Consider the following 21,203-nt stretch of genomic DNA (forward strand, 5'->3'; position numbering starts at 1 on the left):
GGCTCCTGTGTCCGTGGGATTTTCCAGGAAATAGTACTGGACTGGATTGCCATTTCCTTCTCCAGGGATCTTCCCGACCCAGGGATGGAACCCAGGTCTCCCGCGTTGTAGACAGATGCTTTACCGTCTGAGCCACCAGGGCTCTGTCTAATATGTGTAGTTAAAAAATCTTTATGGAAGCAGATTATTTTTCCTTTGTTCTCTTTAACTTTTAATGGAAAATGAGGTGATTATATGATTATAATTTCATACCGAGGCTCTGAATATTGACCGGTATTAAATAATAGAGGAATTCATGCTAGTCATTAAATGTTTTAGTATTAATGCAGAGTTAGAGTGAGGGGGAAAAATGAACTATTAATTCTTTCTTCTCACCATTCTCTTCCAGCAAGCTTGCTATCTCTTCAATATGAAATTACCATAAATGTTGTAATGTTTCAAATGCTTATTTTTGTTCCCTTGTTTATTGACTACAGGTTGTTCAGTTGTGTTAACATGGAAAGCCAAAACTTAAGTCTTCTGAACATAATAAGCATTAGATAAATGACTTTATTATCCTTTGGTTGTAAAGATAGGAGGAAGGATAATTTCAAGATTTTCTTACTACTTCGTGTATGCTTTCTTATTTAAATCAGAATTTGGCAGGCCATCCCCTTATTTGCTTTGCATGGTGAATAGTAAACAGCCAAGACAATTTCTTCATCTTGTTTGAAACAGTGAAATCCCATTTTTAAAGTTATTCATGGTTAATAGGTTGAGAGGAGGTGTGTCCTGTCATCAGAGATAAACTATTCATTGAAAGGAGTTTTAAAAAAGAGTTCTAGTGAACCTCATGGTATTTTTCAAGCATTTCACAAAAATAACTTACTTTCCCTCCTGGTTGCTTACTGTGGAATTGATAGATAATAGAATCTTTGTGCTTTGGGTCCTGGAATATACCATGAAATTTGCCTAACAAAGCTTTGGATGTTAAAGGGTTCGTTCTTTCGCATTAGTTAATAACTGATGGGCATAAGCCTCAAAGTGCTATTTTCTCTGCATAGATTATGCATTTTGGAACTCATTGCTCTTCAATTTAGCTTTCTAAATTAACTCATATCATAGCCATTATTGAGGGAGATGACCACCTGCCACCCCCATATGTTGACTTTAATTATAAATATTTCCATTTGAAAGTCATAGAACTTTACCCAGTCCTCTACTCTGTATACGTTCAAACCAGGAGGACCAAAATTTCATGAAACATTTTTGAATAAATAATACCTCATTATGAGGGTCTTCATGTCAAAGACAGGATGATGACTTGTGAAAAAGGTAATATCAGAAACACAGCAGATGGCTCATAGTAAGATATCTGTTAATCTAGTTACATGAAGCTTCAATAATCTTTGACAACTAAGAATGCATGATAATATATTTTTGTTTCCTGCCCATTATAATAGCTCATATATATATATATAAAATTTTTTTGGTTTGCTTAGTTCTGGAATAATTATTTTTGCCCCTTTCTTGCCCCTTCTTGCCCTCCTTTCCTTCCTTCCTTCTTTCTTTGTGTGATGTATCAAGCAACAAACACCATTGAATAAAGGTTAGCTTTAGACAAAATTTCCTAAGCAAAATTTGTTGTCAGCACTTGGCTTTGAGTTTCCCTATCAGCAGCTATTATTTTCCTTCTGTTTTATTTTCCAGCAGGATTTATTACACTGTTTTTATGTTCCAGATACTTTATAGTTGCTGAGGATACAAACAATATTAAAACATGATTCTTTCATTCAATGACCTCTCAGGGTAGAGCTGAAACAGACATGTCAACATAAGTGTCCCAATAGGGGTACAAATAAGCTATACAGTTATTACTAGCAGGAAGCGCTTACTGGCCTGGAAATATCATGAAATTTGACATTAAAAATGTATGGGAAACAACCTGAAAGATGCTTAGGAATTTACTAGGAAGACCCATTCCTGATGGAGATGGGAGTGCAAGAAGAAATGAGAATTTCCTAATGTTGACACTTATTCTCTTGGGAAACTTACCTCTGCCATATTTTGTAGGATATCAGTGTTGTCTCTTTCAACCTAAATTTTAGCTGAGAGGTTTTATTAATCTGTCTCAAGTGCTTTCTGTTTTTACAGTGCTTTTCTTAGAAAACTAAAAGTCCTATAAAAGAAAAATGGTTTCAAGCACTGTAGAAAGCATTTAAAAAAAAAACTTATTAAAGGCCAAGAATTATTTCCTTTAAACCTTTCTACAGTATTATTCCTTGGAGTAGGAAATGGCAACTTGCTCCAGCATTTTTTTCTGGGTAGTTCCATGGAGAGGGGAACCTGGTGGGCTGCAGTTCATGGGTCAACAAAGAGTCGGACATGACTGAGCACACACACAAGTATTTAAATTATGATATTTACTTTAAACCTTTCTACAATATTATTAGGGATCAGTTCAGTTCAGTTCAGCTCAGTCGCTCAGTCGTGTCCAACTCTTTGTGACCCCATGGACTACAGCACACCAGGCCTCCCTGTCCAACACCAATGTCCAGAGTTTATTCAAACTCATGTCCATCGAGTCTGTGATGCCATCCAAACAGTTCCTCCTCTGTCGTCCCCATCTCCTCCCACCTTCAATCTTTCCCAGCATCAGGGTCTTTTCATATGAGTCAGTTCTTCGCATCAAGTGGCCAAAGTATTGGAATTTCAGCTTCAGCATCAGTCCTTCCAATGAATACTTAGGACTGATCTTTAGGATGGACTGGTTTGATCTCCTTGCAGTCAAAGAGACTCTCAAGAGTCTTCTCCAACACCGCAGTTCAAAAGCATCAATTCTTTGGCACTCACATTTCTTCATAGTCCAACTCTCACATCAATACATGACTACTGGAAAAACCATAGCTTTGAGTTGACGGACCTTTGTTGGCAAAGTAATGTCTCTGCTTTTTAATATGCTATCTAGGTTGGTCATAACTTTTCTTCCAAGGAGCAAGTGTCTTTTAATTTCATGGCTGTGGTCACCATCTGCCATGATTTTGGAATCCCCCAAATAAAGTTGGTCACTGTTTCCATTGCTTCTCATCTATTTGCCATGAAGTGATGGGACCAGATGCCATGATCTTAGTTTTCGGAATGTTGAGTTTCGAGCCAATTTCTTCACTCTCTTCTTTCACTTTCATCAAGAGGCTCTTTAATTCTTCTTTGCTTTCTGCCATAGGGGTGGTGTCATCTGAATATCTGAGGTTACTGATATTTCTCCCAGCAACCTTGATCCCAGCTTGTGCTTCATCCAGCCCAGCGTTTCTCATGAAGTGTTCTTCATACAAGTTAAATAAGCAGGGTGACAATATACAGCCTTGACATACTTCTTTTCCTATTTGTAACCAGTCTGTTGTTCCATGTCCATTTCTAACTGTTGCTTCTTGACCTGCATACAGATTTCTCAGGAGGCAGGTCAGGTGGTCTAGTATTCCCGTCTCTTTAAGAATTTTCCACTGTTTATTGTGATCCAAAAAGTCAAAGGCTACGGCATAGTCAGTAAAGCAGAAGTAGATGTTTCTCTGGAACTCTCTTGCTTTCTCAATAATCCAAAGGGATGTTGGCAATTTAACCTCTGGTTCCTCTGCCTTTTCAAAATACAGCTTGAACATCTGGAAGTTCACAGTTCACATATTGCTGAAGCCTGGCTTGAAGAATTTTGAGCATTACTTTACCAGCATGTGAGATGAGTGCAATTGTGTGGTAGTTTGAGCATTCTTTGGCATTGCCTTTCTTTGGGATTGGAATGAAAACTGACCTTTTCCAGTCCTGTGGCCACTGCTGAGCTTTCCAGATTTGCTGACATATTGAGTGCAGCACTTTCACAGCATCATCTTTTAGAATTTGAAATAGCTCAACTGGAATTCCATCAACTCACTAGTGTTGTTCATAGTGATGCTTCCTAAGGCCCACTTTTTACTTCACATTCCAGGATGTCTGGCTCTATCATGATGGTGATAATCACACCATCATGATTATCTGGGTCATGAAGATCTTTTTTGTACAGTTCTGTGTATTCTTGCCACCTCTTCTTAATATCTTTTGCTTCTGTTAGGTCCATAGCATTTCTGTCCTTTATTGATCTCATCTTGGCATGAAATTTTCCCTTGTTATGTCTAATTTTCTTGAAGAGATCTCTAGTCTTTCCCATTCTGTTGTTTTCCTTTAGTTCTTTGCATTGATCACTGAGGAAGGCTTTCTTATCTCTCCTTTCTATTCTTTGGAACTCTGCATTCAAAAGAGTATATCTTTCCTTTTCTCCTTTTCCTTTCACTTCTCTTCATTTCACAGCTATTTGTAAGGCCTCCTCAGACAACCATTTTGCCTTTTTGCATTTATTTTTTTAAGATGATCTTGATCCCTGCCTCCTGTACAATGTCACAAACTCTGTCCATAGTTCTTCAGGCACTCTGTCTATCAGTTCTAATCCCTTGGATCTATTTGTCACTTCCACTGTATAGTCATAAGGAATTTGATTTAGGTCATATCTGAATGATCTAGTGGTTTTCCCTACTTTCTTCAATTTCAGTCTGAATTTGGCAATAAGGATTTTATGATCTGAGCCACAGTCAGCTCCTGGTCTTTTTTTTTTTTTTTTTTGCTGACTATATAGAGCTTCTCCATCTTTGGCTACAAAAATATAATCAATCTTACTTCAGTATTATAATCTGGTGATGTCCATGTGTTGAATCTTCTCTTGTGTTGTTAGAAGAGGGTGTTTGTATTAGAGGTATTTTTTACAACTGAGTAAATTGTGTGATATATCAAGTAAGTGACACAGAAAAGTTTGAGATTGTTGCAGTTTGATATTAAATCAAACTAATTTGTTTTCCTAAAATGGAAGAAGATCATAAGGCATAGCCTTTGCCCCTTGGATTTTCTTGTTCTTTCTTGTAAAATTCTTTTGAAAAATTCATCTGAATGTCCTCTTTCCCTTTTTTGTGTCCGCTATTCTCCCATCATTGTCACACAAATTGCCCTAGGTGTTTCAAAGCTCAGGCCAAAGATATTTTCTCCATGAAATATTTTCTGATTACTCCTTACAAAATATTTTCTTTCTCTGAGTTTCTAAATGATTTGCCTCTTTTGCCTATGAACAATGATCAAGGCCCTGATTAAGTAAATAACTTGTGAATTCTAATACCACAAATGAAAAATTTTGGAAAACAAAATTTTGTCTCACTTCCAGCAGCATCTACTGTTCATGGCAAGCATTCCCACTTTCATGGAACTAGAGAAGTCCAACATAATGATGTGATTTATCACCATGAAGCCGGATAGGCCTGCCTCCTTTAAGACAAACCCTACTGAACTAAAGATACCACTTTGCAATAAGTCTCCATGAGAATACCCAGTTCTCTTAAGAACACTCTTGGTTACTCTTTATACCACTAAAGTAGCCTCCTTTGCTTCCTCTTATTCTATCTTGAAAATAAGATCTTTGACAGACTTTCTGAACTTCAGCAACAATTCCCTACTCACAATAATAATACATTCTGCTATAGCTGAACTACTTGACTTAATATGTCTGCATATTCCAACTCTGTTTGGAGTTGAGATCTGAAAAATTTCCATTATTGATCATTTCATCTAAATACTTTCTTGATTAACCCATCTTTGACCAACCCATCCTTGACCACTTGCCTGGTGTCAGGATCATCTTGGTTGAGTAGTCATATCAACCACAGTTTAGAGGCAGGAAATAGAAACTGCTTTACTTTAAGCAAAATGGATGTGGGAGGCTGCCACTGAAATTACTGTCAAAGCTATAATCCAGCGTCTGCTACCACACCTACATGTCCTTGCTATACGGACTAAACACTGGTCCCAATGTCAAAATGTTTTTGTTTTTTGTTTTTTTTGTGGTATGTTGGTTTGTAATTCTCAAAGGAATGTGGCAATACTTTTGCTTTACTGTTTTGCTAGGGAGAGAGAATTTCAGAGACTTTCACTTGGAACTTTCTACCAAATAACCCATGGACCAGGAAGTCATTATTAGTGATATTTTGCTTGCTAAAATATGTGTAAATGCACAATAAGTTTATAGAACCATTAAAACAACTGTGAGGTGGTTCTTGCTTATTAGCTTTGCAGTAAATCACATTTGAGACACAAGACATATTAAGGGAAATCACATGTAAACTACATCCTTTTAGACCCACTCAAAGCTGAAGACACCTTTTTACTTTTATGTTTTGGTTTTTGTTCAGTAAGTTTTAAAAAATTGAGATATAATTCATATATTGCATTATATTATTTTCATATGTAAATCATAATGATAACCACTGTAAGCATAGTTAACATTCAACACCACACATAGTTACAGTTTTTTTCTTCTTATGAGAATTTTAAAGATGTACTCTCTTAGTAACTTCTAAACACATGATACAGTATTATTAGCTATAGTCACCATATTATACATGATGTTCCTAGAAATTATTTATCTTATAATTGGAAGTTTGTACCTTTTGATCTCTTTAACTCATTTTGCTTATCATCAACCCTCTGCCTCTTGCCATCACCAATCTTTTTTTGTTTCTATAAGTGCATTTTGCTTTTGTTATTGTCTAAGATTCCAAATACAGTGAGATCTTATAGTATTTATCTTTCCCTGTCTGACATATTTTACTTAGCATGATATCCTCAAAGTCTATCCATAGGGTGGCAAATGACAGGATTTCTTAATTTTCCTAATGGAGTAATATATATCTATATCATCTGTATCTATATTTATATGTCTATATTCTATGTCTGTCTATCTTAAAACTTCTTTATCCATATCCTTGCCATATCCATATCAATTTATACTTAGGATGCCTCCATGTCTTGGTTATTGTAAATGTTTGCTATGAACAATGGGGTGAAATTATCTCTTTGACATAGTGTTTTCAGGTTTTGATTCCTTCAGATATATTCTCAGAAGTGCAATTGTTGGATCATATAGCACTTCTCAGAGAAAGCAATGGCACCCCACTCCAGTACTCTTGCCTGGAAAATCCCATGAATGGAGGAGCCTGGTGGGCTACAGTCCATGGGGTCGCGAAGAGTCAGACACGACTGAGTGACTTCACTTTCACTTTTCACTTTCATGCATTGGAGAAGGCAATGGCAACCCACTCCAATGTTCTTGCCTGGAGAATCCCAGGGACGGGGGAGCCTGGTGGGCTGCCGTCTATGGGGTCGCACAGAGTCGGACACAACTGACGTGACTTAGCAGCAGCAGCAGCATAGCAGTTCTATTTAACAATGTTGAGGAAACTCTGTAATTGGCTATACCAATTTAAATCCAACCAACAACACACAAAGATTCCCTTTTCTCTACAGCCTCACCAGTATTTAACTCTTTCTTTTTGATAAGAGTCTTTCTAACAGGTGTAATATATCTGTGACTTTGATTTCCATTTCCCTGATGAGTAATGATATTGTGCACCTTTTCATGTACCTTTTGGCAATTTCTATATATTTTTTGGAAAAAAATGTCTACTCAGGTCCTTTGCCCATTTTATTTATTTATTTTTTTTTTTAAATTTTATTTTATTTTTAAACTTTACACATTGTATTAGTTTTGCCAAATATCAAAATGAATCCGCCACAGGTATACATGTGTTCCCCATTCTGACTTGAATTATTTGTGTCTATTACTATTGACTTGTACGCATGCTTTTGTGGATGTTAACTGCTTGTCAGATACATGGTTTGCAAGTATTTTTCCTATTTCACAAGCTGTCTTTTCCTTTGTTGATTATTCCTTTTGCTATATACAAGCTTTTGAGTTCAATGTATTCCTAGTTGTTTTTTATTTCACTACTTGTGCATTAGGTGTCCTATCCAAAAGAGCTACTGTCCAGACTCATGTCAAAGACCATTTTTTTCTATATTTTCTTCTAGAAGTTATATGGTTTCCAATGTTACAATTAATTCTCATCTATTTCAAGTTAATTTTGATGAATAGTGTAAGATAAGAGTCTAATTTTATTATTTTACATGTGAATATCCAGTTTTCCAAGTTTCACTTCTTGAAGACACTGTTTTATTGAGTATTCTTGGCTCTTTTGTCAAATACTTCTTGACTATATATGCATGGACTTATCTGCAGGCTCTCAACTCTGTGCCACCAGTTTATGTACCTGTTTTTGTGTCTGTACCACACTGTTTCAATTCGTATAGCTTTATAATATATTTTGAAATCAGGCAAGGTGATGCCTCCCACTTTGTTTTTCATTTTTTTCTACTTCTATAAAAAATATCATTGACCTCTTGTTAGGATTGCATTGAATATACAGATGGTTTTGAGTATTTTAACAATATTAATCATTTCAGTCCATGAACCTGATACAGTTTTCCATTTATTTGTATTTTCTTCTGTTTCTTTTATCAATGCCACTGTCCTGTTTTTAGTGTAAAGATCTTTTTCCTCCATGGTTGAATTTATTTCTAAGTATTTTATTGTTTTTGATGTTATTGTAAATGGATCATTTTCTTTGTTTTCTGTTCAGATACTTACTTACTATTATATAGAAGCACTCCTGATTTTTGCACGCTTGTTTTGCATCTTGAAACATTATTGAATTTGTTCATTAAATCTGGGAGTTTTTTGGCAGACTCTTTAGGAATTTCTGTATATATGAATGTTATCTGCAAATAGAGCCAATTTTATTAATACCTCTTTCTTTCCAATTCTGTTTCCTTTTATTTCTTTTCTTGCCTAACTGCTTTGTTTAGAACTTCTAGTACTATGTTGAGTGAGAGTGTGAAAGTAAGTACCTTTGTCTTGTTCCTGATCATAGAGGAAAATCTTCAAGTCTTTCACCATTGAGTATGATGTTAGTTGTGGATTTTCCTATATAGTTTTTATTTTATTGAGGTGCATTTCTTCTGTACTTAATTTAATAGTCTTTATCACAAATGGACATTGCATTTTGTCAAATGCTTTTTCTATGTCCACTGAGAAGATTGATTTTTTTCCTTTTATTCTATTAATGTGATATCACATTTTTTGATTTGTGTATGTTAGAACACATTTGCTTCCCAGGGATAACTCCCACTTGATAATTATGATTGATGCTTCTAATGCTAAGTTTAGTTTTTAATATTTTATTGGAAATTTTTGCATCTATATTTATCAGGGATATTAGCCTATAGTTTTCTTTTCTTGTAGTGTCCTCTTATGGCTTTGATATAAAAATAATGGTGGCCTTGTAAAATGAATGTGGCAGTGTTTCCTTCTTTGTTTGTGTTTTGGAAGAATTTGAGAAATATTAGTATTAAATGTTTGGTAAAATTCACCGGGGAAGCCATCTGGTTCTGAGCCTTTCTTTGAGCAAGAATTTTGATTACTGCTTCCCTTTTCTTAATACTTGGTCTGTTCAGATTTTCTATTTGTTTCTGATTCGGTTATAATAGGTTGTAGTTTTCAAAGAATTTCCCCATTTCTTGTAGATTATCCAGTTTGTTGCCATATAGTTGCTCATAATATCCCCTTATAATTCTTTGTATTTCTGTGGTATCAGTGTAATGTTTCCTTTTCCAGCTATACTTTCACTGATTTGGATCCTATCTACTTCATGACTGGTACTTATTCTGCTTGATCAAGTCTGCTTTGAAGCTCTTTATTGAGTCCTTCAATTCAATTATTTAATTTTGCAGCTCTGGAATTTCTGGATTTGTTTTGGTGGTTGTTGGAGTTATTTTATGGTTTCTTTTTCTTTGCTGAACTTCTTGTTTTGTTCATGCATTATCCCTCTAAGTTTGTTTAGTTGTTTGTCTGGGTGTTCTTGTAGTCCACTGAACTTTTTAAAGAGGATTGTTCTGAATTCCTCATCTGACAATTCATAGACTTCCAGTATTTTAGGGTCAGTTATTATTGGAGCTTTATTGGTTTCCTTGGTGATGTCATGTTTAACTGATTTTTTTATGATCCTTGATTCATTATGTTGGTATCTGTGTATTTGAGCAAACAGTTTACTCTTCCAGACTTTACAAGTTCACTGTGGCAAAGACAGTTCTCATTAGTCATCTTAGTTTGCATTTCTGGACATGTCCATTGGTAATGTACTTGGGCAGATAGGGCTTGCTATCAGGGCCTATTTTTGAGTAATGTCGTTGCTCAAGCTCTGAGCTCTGGAGGGGAGGGTACCGGTGGATGCTAACTGTTGGATAGGATGGCTTACTTGGTCCTCTGCAAGCGAGTGAGTCTGTAGGAAGGGCTTGAACGTTGCCTGCATTCTTTGGTCAGCCTAACTAGGTGGGTGGGACTGGGTACTGTATTCAGTAGTAGGTAGAGTTATAAATTAATTACTCTGTCCTTATAAGGAATAGAACAGGTTCCAGGATCTGCACAGTTCACTGTTTGCAGACTTAAATCAGGCAAGACTATGGACCGAATTCCCCGGTCAGACAGGGCCGGAGGTTTTGCTCTGTAAATGGAAAAATCCATAGGCTATGTTCTCTACTCAGGACCGACAGTAAGCAAGGCTGTTGGGTGGGTTATGAAGCTTCCTGTGTGCTCTGTTATGTTCCATGGTTGGGAGGGATGAAGACTGTTTCCAGGAATAGGTGGAGCTATAAATTAGTCCCTGCCTAGGAAGGACAAGCGAATTGGCTCCAAAGTCTGAAAGACTCTTTGTTTGTGGTCTTGACTCTGAGCTGATCCATGTCACAAGTTCTCTGGACAAACAGTGCCTCTGACTTTAATATGTGGATGCTCATCTGTGCCTGCTGTACTCTCTGTTCAAGCATTTCAGGACTACACAACTTCTAGATATTCTGGTCAGCCTTTCTATTCATGTAGGGCTGGGAGCTATACTCAGCCCTCGACTGAGCTATGACTTTGCTCCCCAAACTGAATGAAAATAGATGAGGATCCAGTGCTGGAAAGGCTTTTTGCTTGGGGACCCAAGTTAGGCAGACTTGCACCCCACCAGCTTCCCTAGTTAGATGGTGGATCGTATTGGCTCTGCAGGTGAGCAAAGCTGCTGGTTAGATACTTGGGCATGAGAAGTATGAATTTGTTCTGCCATAATCCAACTGCTGATGTTGCAACCCTTCTTTCTTTTCCACTATAATCAGATTTCTTATGCTCAATCCCTGTAGATTCCCATGCAATCCATATGGGGGTGAGATCACAGTGGGGACTCCCAACAATTGACACACAACTGTAGGTGAGCTGGATATCCCACCCTGGGCTCTCTTTTCCCACAGGAGAACCTTTAGGTTCAGTGGAGACCATTCAACACTGGAACTGGTACAGAGGCAACACAGTCAGCCTACAGTTGCTCCTCTTATCCTTCTAACGCCATCTGTTTGGGTCTCTGTGGAACAGAGGGGTGCTTTAGCCTCCCCTCCATATTCTAGAATTTTTTTCAGTGGAGTCTTGTCTGTGAATAATTGTTAATTACTATTATTTTGAAAAGAAGCAAAGTCAGGAGCCATCTGCGTCACCATCTTGGTGACGTCACTCTGTTTCTTTTTCTTGCTCTAACAGTAAAACTTTCGTTGCTTTGGTTAAGTCCTTGGCATTTCTCCACTTGAATTTTTATGTATATAAAGAAAGGTGAATGATCTTGATGACTTCTGAAGTTCCTTTTAACTTTAACGTAGTGTCTTTTGTGTTTGTTTTTACTTCTCAATGCATCCTTAAATTTAGTTAACATACTTAGTCAACTGTTTCTGCTGGTCTGTGTGTTTCCCACTATAATGTAGGCCCCATAAGGATAGAGAAGATAAACACTTTGTTTATTGATAAATGTACATAATGCTTTAAATATTATTTAAATTATTCATTCTTGATTATTCAGTTATACTTAAGCTGTATTTCTTATACTTAAGCTATATTTCTTATACTTAAGCTATATTCATTCATTCAATATATGTCAATTTACTTAGCAAATAGTTAATGATCACTTCATCATCTTCTTTTTGATTCTCTGAATCCTATCTGCTTTCAACATCAACTGTGCTTCAGCTTTTCTATTAAACTCTGCTGAACATTCCAGCTATAATGAATCTCTATCTTATTTGAACTCCTTCCACATACATAGTAGTTATCATGGACTTAATAATAAAATCTTCAAACATTTATTGGTATTCTGCTCATTTATAGTATGCTTATTATTACTGTACTATTAAGAATATAGTATACTGGTAATATTCTGCTTATATTATGTATGCTACTAATTAACATATACTTTAACATTAATGATTTTCTCAAGGTCTGTGGATTTTTCAAAGTCAAGGATATTAAAATACATGTTTTCTAAAATTTACCCATGGCATGTAATATCAGTTAGAAATAGAATCTTAAAATTTTAATTTAACACATTATCTTTTTCTTTCCTCTTCTTTCTCTTTTCCTTTCTCCCTATAACACTTGTGTAAGCATACACATATATACATACAATCTTGAATGGCACTTTAGTATCCTTGATTTATTGTGATAGAAATTGAAACAGAAAAAAAGGAAAATGTGATATTGAATAGCCAAGGAATGGATATTCGCCAAGAAATGGCTATTGAATTTTTATCTAACTTATGGGAATAATGTTTAATTCGTAACTACCTAAAGTATATCATCCCATTTCTTGGCTTTGACTATAATATGGAAATGTTCTTTCTTTCCTTGTCTTTGCAACCATTTCTCTTTTTGTTGTGAGAGAAGCCAAGTAGTCTGCAGTTATGCTGGTGCACAAAGCATTTTAAAATAGCCTTCATTTATGAGCGATCATCTATGAAGGACTAACATTTAAGGAACCTTGCTGTGTCCTTTTCTGAGATTACAGCTTCTATACAAGTGACAAATATATTTAGACAGAGCATAAAGAGTTCTCTGTACAATTTTTGATTGGTATTGTTAGCATTCATGGGGAAATGTTGAAGAATACTAATAACTACAAATAAATAACTAAAATAGTTGTTGTCCCAGAAGGGTAACAGCAGGCCATACTTCTGGGGAATATATTTGGATACATGATTTATGATTCTTTTCTGAGAAAATATTGTTAATAGTTTTTATGATTGCGCATTTCCCTATTCACTTAAAAAATTCAGAGGGAGATGAAGAAGAGAGGGAGAATGAAAAAGAGAGAGAGACTCCCAACAGGTTGTTTTGTGTCTACTCCTTCTGTTAATAGATGAATGCTATCTATGACAAATCTCAAAACAAAAATAAATTTATGGTAATGTATCAATAATTCCCTATTTATGTATTTTTTTGGCCAAAGCTCTACTTATCTGATAAACCTCTGTTAAAAAGAACGTTACATAAACCATTCCTAATCATAAGGATGACAAATAGACAATTATATGAAATATAGGATCAAACTACATCTCTCTATTATTCTTACTTAGGAAAGATTATAAGATCTCACTGAATTTGAGTCTTCTCCATATTATAAAAAATTAGCAATATTCTGGATAGGAATAAATAAAAATGAGACCTCTCTGTTAGGAGAAAGTTGCTCATTTCAAGGTCGGCTATATAATCTTTGTTAAAAATTTGGACAAATGCCAAAACTAAAAATAATAGTGATCACCTTTAGCACAACACAGGAGATTTCTGAATATCGGAGTTGGAGCCTGAAAAAAGATAAATATTCAGGCTAAACAGAGCCTTAGAAATCATCTCGTGACTCATATCTGATGATTTTGAAGCCCAGGAAGGTGCAGTGACATGTCACAGATTTACACAAGAACCTAGAAATCCACAATCCAGATTTCTGAGATATACAGTGTCCTTTTCTTTTGATATTTAAATTGATTAGTTGAAGCTCAGTAGGTATTTTGAAGTACATTTATTTTTATTTATAATTGTATTATTATACAATTCTCCTTTTGGAAAGTAAATTAAATGCTAAATTTAGTGCCCTTTCAAAGCTCACCAAAAATAAGCTCCTAATGTAGCTTTTGTATTCTTTGTTTTTCTGTCGATGATGTTGCTGCAGTAAATACATGTACCAAAAATTTTCCCATTTTAGTCATTTTTATGTATACACTTCTGAAGTATTAAGTATATCCCCATTGTTCTGCAACCATCACTAAAATCTCTAGAAATTTTTCATCCTCCTCAACTGGAACTTTGTACTCAAATCACCAACTTTCCATTTCTACCTTCTCCCAGCCCCGGAAGCCATAGATCTTTCTATCTCCATGAATTTGGCTACTCTAGCTATTTCATATAATTGGAATCATACAGTATTTGTGCTTTAGTGACTGGCTTTTTTCATGCAGCATAGTGTCCTCAAGATTCATCTATATTGCTATTCGTATTTGTTTTTTATAAGAACTATTTTATTTTTTCCCCAAATCTACTGAGGTATATCTGACAAATAAAATTATATATATTTAAGGTATAAGTAAGTAAAGTCACTCAGTAGTGTCCGACTCTTTGCGACCCCATGGACTGTAGCCTACCATGCTCCTCCGTCCATGGGATTTTCCAGGCAAGAGTACTGGAGTGGGTTGCCATTTCCTTCTCCAGAGGATCTTCCCAACCCAGGGATTGAACCTGGGTCTCCCACATTGTAGGGAGATGCTTTGCCATCTGAGCCACCAGGGAAGTCTATATTTAAGGTATACAACTTGGTATTTTGATATATGTATATATTTTTAAATAATCACTAAAATTAACATATCAATCATCTTGCATAGTTATCATTTTCCTTGTGTGTGTGTGTGTTATTTCTTGGTTTCTTTTCTTGGTGTATGGTAAGAACACTTAAAGTCAATCCTCTTAGCAAATTTTGAGTACATGATGCAGTATTATTAAATATATGCACATTGCTGTACATTTGATCTCAAAAACTTATCTTGAAAGTGATAAACTTATCTAGATACTGTTTATATATCAATCTTGTTCCTCAGGTCCCATAAATTGTATGTGAAGGTGTCAGATACATTGCACTCAACCCAGCTGAGGATCCCTGAGTTTAGGGAATTCAAACTTTTTCTGTTAGGCTGCAAGTAAACCTGATCATTTCCCCAGAGAGAGGTATTATCTTTGTTACAGTGGATTATAAGTAAGTTTCTCCTTTGTTTCTTAGAGATCTCCATTTTCCAAGGCTGTTGACTCTACAAACATCTTTGAGAAGACAGTCTGGGGAAAAAAGGATGTCAATTCTTCACTCACAAGACATGCAAAAGACATGGAAACTGACCTTTCTATTGTTTTTTTTTCACTTATTAATAGAATCATTAATGTATTCACTCATCCTTCTCCTCCCCTTTTTCTACAATTTATTCAGTGAATATTCCATCTCTTTGCCAGAGACTGCCCTGTTCCTCCATAACATTCTATTTCAGCCAAATGGAATAGATCTTTCTATTTTAAATGAACCAATCCATTGATTTTTTTTACACAATGACAGTGCCTTTTCTGATGCTCTTCTTTCAACATAAATCCTCTACGATTTACTTCTCCAAACTAAAACCCTCTGCTTCTCTCAATATATTATAATACTTTATTCATTATCCACTTGTTTTTTTTTTTCCCTGATTCTTATGATTGGAACTAAGCATCTACTTTTGAGTTTGTTTAGCAACACAGCTTACACTCTTAGAACACTTCTTGGATTCTTGCTTTCTTTGACATTTGTCAGAGTTAACTTAGATAAATACTAACTCCCTCTCTTGGAGGGTAAGTTCCGCAGGAAGAGAGCCTGTTCAGTCCTCACATTGTTAATACCCTGTGGTGCTTTGTAGTTTCTTGCTCAGAGTTGGAGCCTACATTCTAATTAAAACTGATATATTTGGAATTTGGTCTGTGTTGCAGCTGGGCTTTTGGTATGCAAAATTACAGTGATTAACAAGTGGTTACATCATTTCACATTTTTGTCAATGCACTTTCGCTTTTATAGAGTATATATAATATACAATATGTGTATCATACATATATATATATATTATGTAAAATACAAATGGCATAAACAGATAGGTACAAGTATATCACTGTATATATGCCATATGCATTATCTTTCTATCATCTACTTATATGCCTTATATGTAAATTACTTAAGTTTTTGAAGAAGGAGAAGGAAATGGAACTGTGATTTTGGTAAAATGAGCAAAGCCTGAGGCCTAGGACCTGGAGATTGGAAAATGCTCTGGGCATAGTTCATATTTTTGGTATGCTGCCCAAGGTAAGAGGTGAGGTGTAGGATGAGAAAATGCTGGAGAGAGTTATGGTTTACATTGTAAAAGGTTGAGAGCAATTCAAGGAAGCACAGAACAGATCCTAAGTCTAAATATGAGGAAAGATTCAGATAAAATAGAACTAGAATTTCTTTGTATGCAGTTTAGGGAAATAGATGTGCATGTTGTTTTTAAAAAAAATCGAAGAATGAATTCTCATACTAATACTTGAGTTGAGGCTATAAACAGAGATCTCATTAGCAACAGTGGAAGTCAGTAAATAAAGGGCTTATATCTTCAATCATTAGAAAAGTAGTAAAAGTCAACCTAGCATTTTAGAGGGAATACACTTACCAAGAATGAGAAAAACAACACAGTTTCAAAAAACAACAAAGGAGTTTACTATTAAATGCCAGTTTAAAAAAAAATTACAAAAGGTATACTGTGTAACATAGGATTACCTAGTGACTCAGACAGTAAAGCATCTGCCCACAATGCAGGAGACCTAAGTTCAATCTCTGGGTCAGGAAGATCCCCTGGAGAAGGAATGGCAACCCATTCCAGTACTCTTGCCTGGAAAATCCCATGGATAGAGGAGGCTGGGGTTGCAAAGAGTCAGACATGACTGAGTCACTTTCTTTTCTTTTTGGACACTCTCTTTCGCTTTATACTGTGTAAGGTAAAAAGAGTACAAGATACAAAGAGTATACTGTGCAAGATGGAGAAGGAAATGGCAACCCACTCCAGCCTGGAGAATCCCATGGACAGAGGAGGCTGGAGGGCTATAGTCCATGGGGACGCAAGAGTTGGACATGACTGAAGTGATTAGCCTTTGACTGTGTGGATCACAATAAACTATGAAAAATTCTGAAAGAGATGGGGATACCAGACCACCTGCCTCTTGAGAAATCTGTATACGGGTCCCCTGCCGCTCAGTTGGTAAAGAATCCGCCTGCAATGCTGGAGACCCTGGTTTGATTCCTGGGTTGGGAAGATCCCCTGGAGAAGGGATAGGCTACCCACTCCAGTATTCTGGCCTGGAGAATTCCATGAACCATATAGTCCATGGAGTCGCAAAGAGTCGGACACGACTGAGTGACTTTCACTTTCACTTCACTCCTGCATTGCAGGCAGCTTCTTTACCATATGAGCCACCAAGAAAGTTCAATAAAACACATATCATCTTCTAAACAACTCGAGTCAAGGGTGAAATATAATTGTCTATAAAAATATTTAGTAATAAATGTAAATAAACTATTGATCAAATGCTGAAAATGATGCTAAATATTTTATAGGGGAGGTATTTACACTTAAAATGCTTAACCTTGCTGCTGCTACTGCTGCTGCTAAGTCACTTCAGTCGTGTCCGACTCTGTGCGACCCCATAGACAGCAGCCCACCAGGATCCCCCATCCATGGGATTTTCCAGGCAAGAGTACTGGAGTGGGTTGCCATTGCCTTCTCTGACTTAACCTTAAATGGTCCAAAATTAATGAGCTAAGTTTTATGTTAATATATATTATAGAAACCAGTCAATCTTAAAGGAAAGCAACCCTGAATACTCATTGTAAGGGCTGATGCTGAAGTTAAGAGCTCCAACACTTTGGCTCCCTGATGCAAATAACATTGGAAAAGACCCCAATGCTGGGAAAGATTGAAGGCAGAAGGGGAAAAGGGCAGAGGATGAGATGGCTGGATGGCATCACCGATTCAATGGACATGAATTTAGGCAAACTATAAGAGATGGTGAGGGACAGCAAAGCCTGATGTGCTGCAGTCCATGGGGTCAGAATGAGTCGGACAGGACTTGGTGATAAAACAATATTACAGAAATAGAAGAAATCTGAATGACATAGAATAAAGAAAGAATAGTGATAGCAGAAGGAATAAAACAGAAAACAATCATAATATAGAAAAGACCAACCAAGTATTATGCTAGTGCTTTGAACAGATTAAAGAGATGAAATATTAAAAAATGAAAATGAAATAATATAACAATTTATTCTGTAAAAGAGGACATACCTACTGATGTTGAAGAGATGGGAAATGTTTTAAAAAGTTATAATTTATGTCAGTAAATGTATGAACTCTGTGAAGAAAAGCTTTTTAAACCTTAGTAAAATGAAACTTACCAAAGCTGACTGTAGATGAAATAGAAAACCCACAATTTATAGCCATCAATGAAATTAGTTTATTATTTAGATGTGTTACCTCCAGGAAATCATAAGACTAATAAACATTATTTATATCAGTCAATCATGATAGACTTCAAATCCTAAGTAAATTTTTCCTTATCGTAGAAAAATGGGGAACTGTCTAATTTATTTAAAAATGCTAAGATAACTTTGATGCAAATCCAAATAGGGGCAGTACAAGAAAGGAACAAAATAGATTAAACTAAGTCAGGGTAAGAGTATAAAAACCTAAACCAAATATAAATAACTGAATTGAGTAACATATAAAAATAAATACATCATGAATACTTTGATTAACACTAGTTTTATGCTAGATAATAATAATTCTAAAAATGTAATCTACATCAAACCCCTGGAGGAGGAAATGGCAACTCAATCCACTCCTGCCTGGAGAATCCCATGGACAGAGGAGCCTGGTGGGCTTCAGTCCATAGGGTTGCAAAGAGTCAGACATGACTGAACATACACGTACCAGATGAAATGTTTAGGAGAAAAGGCTAAATTTCCTAAAATAGAGAAGTGTTCCACTGCTATATTTAAAATGGATAAGCAACAAGGAGCTACTGTATAGCAGATGGAACTCTGCTCCATGTTATGTGGCAGTCTGAAAGGCAGGGTAGTTTAGGGGAGAATGGATATGTGTATATGTAAGGCTGAGTCTCTTTGCTGTTCACCCAAAACTATCACAACTAGTTAACTGGCTATAGTCCAATACAAAATTAAAAAATTAAAATTAAATTGGAGAAATGTTTTAAAAAATAAAATGAAGAAGTGTTCAATAAATTTGAAATGAATTTAAAAGTAAAAAACAGAAATTTACAAATTCATTGGAACTTTTTTAGCTTTATAAAGGGAATCTATAAAAAAGTTACAGCAAATGTGATAACCAATGGGGAAATACTGATAGTTTTCTTTGGATCAGGAAGAAGATAAATATGCACACTAATCCAATTTCTATTTAACATGGTAGAGATTTACAAAACAAGACTACAATAATCACATAAATATAGTACCATATGATACAATAAAATATGGCTTGAGGGAAAAAAAACTAATTATACACAGATGTTAAAATTGTTTATAAAGACATATAAAGGGATAATAAAATATTTTATAGAATTAAACTTTATTAAGATTGCTAGAAACAAAGTCAATATGCCAAAATTTACATTTTTATGTAAAAGGAAAAAAAATCTCAGCATGAGAATGTAATTAAAAATATATGATTTAAAATAACAGATTATTTTCAGTACCTGAAAAAATCTAGTAAAAATATTTATATTTTTATGGAGAGTATGTTTCTACTTTATGACAATAAAAAGAACTTAATGTATACCTATGGAGGATTCATTTCGATATTTGCAAAACTAATACAATATTGTAAAGTTTAAAAATAAAATAAAATTTAAAAAATAATTAAGAAATATGGAATGCCATGGATTGGAATATTTCATATCATAAGGATATTAATTCTGCCCAAACTCATCTACACTTAATGAATTTTATTTGATGTCCTAATGGTTTTGTGTATTTGAAGGCGAGAAAGAGGGCTTGAAAAATTCATGCTGATTCCCAGATGTATGAAGAAAATTCAAGAAGCAAAATCTGGGGGATTTCTCTTAAGCACTTTTATATTTTTAAGGGGTATTAGTAAATAAGGCAGTGATATATTGATAAATAGACTGTTCAGATTTGAGAGCAGTGAAATGGAGCACACAATAAGACTCCAGAAATAATCTAATGCAACAGAACTAAATGGCAGGCCAATCAGTGAGGAAGCAATTAGCTTTTCAATAGATGGCTCTGGATCAAAAGATAATCACACACACACACACACACACACACACACGTAAAGTTCAACATATATAGTTAATATATATAAGAGAACCTTGCACCATTCACAAAAATCTAACTTTGGGCAGATTACATAGTAAAATATGAAAGATAAACCTAAATTGCTATTATAAGGATATGTATATTAGCTCATTTAATCCTCAATAAACATAGTATTATTTGTATCTTTTGTTATTCATAATTTATAGATAAGCAACTTGAAACAGAGATAAGTGAAATATCTTGCTTCAAGTCATTTAGCAGTTAAGTCCTGAAACCAGAATTTGAACACGTGCTGTTTGTGTGTAGAATCAATTTTGTTAGCTATCTTGGCCAAAATGTATCAGTTTGATAGCTTGTTCAATATAAAATTTCCTAACCATATTCAAAACATGCAGAAAAAAATGGTAAATTTAACTACACTGAGATAAAATAGTAACATATCTTCAATAAAAAGGTCTATAACCAAGAAGAATATATTTGCAGTCATTTTATGAATTTATTATCCAGAGAAGTTAGATTCTATGAATCTACTAAAAAGAAAAGACAAGCACTTACATAGTAAAATTGACACATGGACAGAACAGACATTTTCTAGAAGGAAAAAGCTAATGAGAATTTCAAAATTCAATAGCTATGAAATGCCATTTTACTAACAGTTTACAAAAAGTATAAAATTCCTACAAGAGTAAATATTGTGAAGGTGTGAAACAGGAAGTCTCATTCCCTCATTGTAAGAGAATACACTAAGCTAACCGTTCTGGCCACCACTTCAGCATTGCCTAGAGGAACATAATGGCCCAACAATCCCAATGCTTTGTGTGAGCAGACCCACCCAACAGAAGTAGAACACAAACCACAGACATAATTTCAAATTTTCCAGTAATAGTCGTATGCAAGTAAAAAGATGAAGATAACTTGACAAATATTTTGACTCAGTATTTACAAAAGGTTATCTTTTCATGATGCAATCAATATAAAATTGTTAACAAGATAGTTCACATTTTTGTCCTGCATTTGAAATCCACA

The sequence above is a fragment of the Bos mutus genome, chromosome 4, assembly GCF_027580195.1.
Source record: "Bos mutus isolate GX-2022 chromosome 4, NWIPB_WYAK_1.1, whole genome shotgun sequence".
In the NCBI taxonomy this organism is placed as follows: Eukaryota; Metazoa; Chordata; class Mammalia; order Artiodactyla; family Bovidae; genus Bos; species Bos mutus.